Source organism: Cryptomeria japonica, chromosome 1, assembly GCF_030272615.1.
Source record: "Cryptomeria japonica chromosome 1, Sugi_1.0, whole genome shotgun sequence".
Taxonomy (NCBI): Eukaryota; Viridiplantae; Streptophyta; class Pinopsida; order Cupressales; family Cupressaceae; genus Cryptomeria; species Cryptomeria japonica.
Window position 1 is genome coordinate 535,330,801 of NC_081405.1, and position 3,115 is coordinate 535,333,915.

The following is a 3,115-nucleotide window of genomic DNA, read 5'->3' on the forward strand; positions in this document are numbered from 1 at the left end:
GGACATAGGTTTTCCATCATGCTTGATTTTGTTGCTGATGTTTTGGACATTAAAATTTAAATGGAAAAGTGAAGAATGTCAATTTTGTGCCAAAGGATGATTCTAGGGAGTTCATCATCTTTCAACAACATAAGTTGGCTTTCATCGTTTCAGATTTTAGAGTGTCATGGAATTATTGTTGTTGTTGTATGATCACTCTACTACTATATTTTGCATCCTATAGATCAGTCCATGAGATAGAAAAACACTTCACGCAGATTGAGGTAATGTTTGGGCCTTTTGTTATCCATTTTCATGATATGTATCTCTATAGTGTAGATGTGAATGGAACATATTTTTATAAGAGGTTTATTTGTTGTAGTAGAAGATGCAATGGCTATTATGATAGTCCTAATAATAGAAAAAAGCTTATTCATAACATTACCAAATTAATTAAAAGTTTTAGGTACAAGTTGCCTAATGGCAGTGCTCTTCTTCCTAGAGATCCTAGACACTCTCTAATTTATGGTGAGAGATTAATTCAAAAGTGTTTTAACCTGGAAAATTTCAAATACATCAGTAAGTCTCCTAATATAGGAGAAAATGCAATACAATTATTTTTTACTAACATTTTGAAGATATTATTAGATGATCAATATCTATTTTTCGGAGGATTCTAAAAGTGCTTAGTATCCATCAGAAGACCCTGTGGTTCAAGCAACATCAATATCCAAAATTTGGTGCAAGTATGAGCTGCTATTTTATGATGTCATTTTCTAACCCTTCAATGTGTAACCACTATTCTAAATTAGATCCTAAAGTTGCACCAAACATCCTTCAAGAAAAGGCAAAATTTGAAGTAGTTGTTGATGTGTTCTCCAAGAAGAGCCTCCACAACTTCAAGATTTGTATTTTTAAGAAAGGTTGCAAAATCATTGGGGCTAGTTTTCTTGGTGGCAATACATGTATATGATTATGGAAAGAAGGTGAAAACAGAGGTATATTGGTTGAAAAATATGCAAGGTATTTCATTGAACCTCAACATAAATGGTTGCGCATTGAATATCATCCTCACAAAATTACATAGAACAATTATAGTTTTCAAGAAATTTTTAAAATGTATGGTGGGAAACCCAATATCATCACATAGGTACAAGGTCACAATTTGATATGGAAATTGGATTTGATTAATTTTGTTGTCATCAAAAATCTTGGACCATCACGGTTGTAATTTCTTGAGGACAAGCGAATTTGGGAAGGGAGGACTTGTCATGTCCTCTTTTTTCAAAAATAAAAACTTACTAAAAATAATAAATCCCCACCATCCAAAAATATTAAGTCAATGTTAATGGATAGTTCGAAGAAAAGATAAACATTAATTTAATGTATTATTTGTTTTGATACAAATCAAATTTATCAAACAAATAAATATTAAATTAATGTCCTATTTGGTGAAATTGTCTTTTAGAGTTTCCTTGGAATATTTGGCTAAGTTCAAGAATTTGTTTCCTTCTCAAAAGATATTTAATTTAAATATCTTTCCTACTTTTTGGTAGGATTTGGGGAAACTTCACTTGGATGGTTTGTTGGCGTCTAGTGTTAATTAGTAGTTTTGGTAAAGATGGTAACTTATGGGGTGTTTTTAGACACTTGACAAAGGAAATTTTCTTTTTCTTTGGAAGTTTGATTTTGGCACCCATTTTAGTTTGAATCTGGATATATTGAGAAATTGGGCTTTTGGGAAATCATTCTTATTGCAAATTTTATCAAAGCTTTTGCTTGTTTCTTCAGTGGCTCATAACCAGTGGAGAAGGAGACCGTAGAATGGGATTTTGAAAGTTTCCAAGTGATCTAAGGATGAGATTCAAAGGATTACCAGATGATCTAAGACATGAGTCAATGATTACGATAGTATAATCTCATTTAGAGGTTATCATTGTGTTGAAAGATTTGGCAGTGTTGATAGTTTTCAATATTTTGGCTTGTAGGCAAGGGTTTGAAGCTATAGTTTGGTTTTCAAGTGTTATAAGTTTGTATAAGTCTATTGGCTGCCTTAAGGTCATATATGTTCTTCTACTTATATGTAATTTTCATGTTTGTCAATAGAAAATATGGTATGAAGTTTGATGAATTTTCTTAAAAGTAGTTTTTGTTGCAGTGTGTGTTTGGTTTTCATAATTGATTTATGTCTGGGGTAAGTTACAACAAATGTTTATTGATGGTGACAACAATATTAAAAAGCCTATATAATTTATAATTTCATGTTAATAATCTATCAAAATCATTTTGTATAAGTTTCACAAATATTTGGTTCAAGTTCAATGTGTATTAGTGGTCATTTTTTGTTTACCCGATTTCTCTATTTCTATTGATTAAACAAATTTTATATAGAAGTGGTTAAGGGTTTCAGATCTAGAATTTTAATTGAGAGGGACATTACAAATCATTAATTTTATCAATATGATTGAAGTTATAAATATTGTTGAAGCTTTTGTGCCGTTATTGAAGATGGTGCCAATTTTGTAGAATGGATTGCATGGTCACATCTCAAAATAGTGGAAAATAGTTTATTCGGTAGCTATAGTGATAAGGTTCTCTTTTAGTTCATGTTTGTTATGGTGGTTTCTTTAATGCATAGGGTCTATAGGTTTCTATGTCTCTTCTAGTAAGTAGGTTATTTCATTGTCTTGCAAAAAAGTTGGCTTTACTTTATTTTCGATGTTAAGTTTTGTTTCCATTTTTTTCGTTAATAATCATGGTGTAAACATGGTACATTGCATAACTAGTCTTATGTAGGTCAAGACTATTCACACTTAGTTAAGTTTACTTAGGATAGTTTTAGGTTGTTTACCTCTAGTATCTCATTTCATATGATTGTGACAAATTCATAACATTATGATGTCCAATCTTTACCAAATATACATAAGACATACATATGAATTCTCTTGTACATTATGTATTTATTGCATTAAATACCTATTATTTATTCATTTGTACTCTATTGTAGAAGGTTATTTATGGTTTTACTAAGTGATCCTATTTGCTTGAATCTATTGCATGGCTCTAACATGGAACCTCACCATTAAGTCTAGAAGGCATCAATAGCTATAAAATGACACAAAATTTGATACAAGTT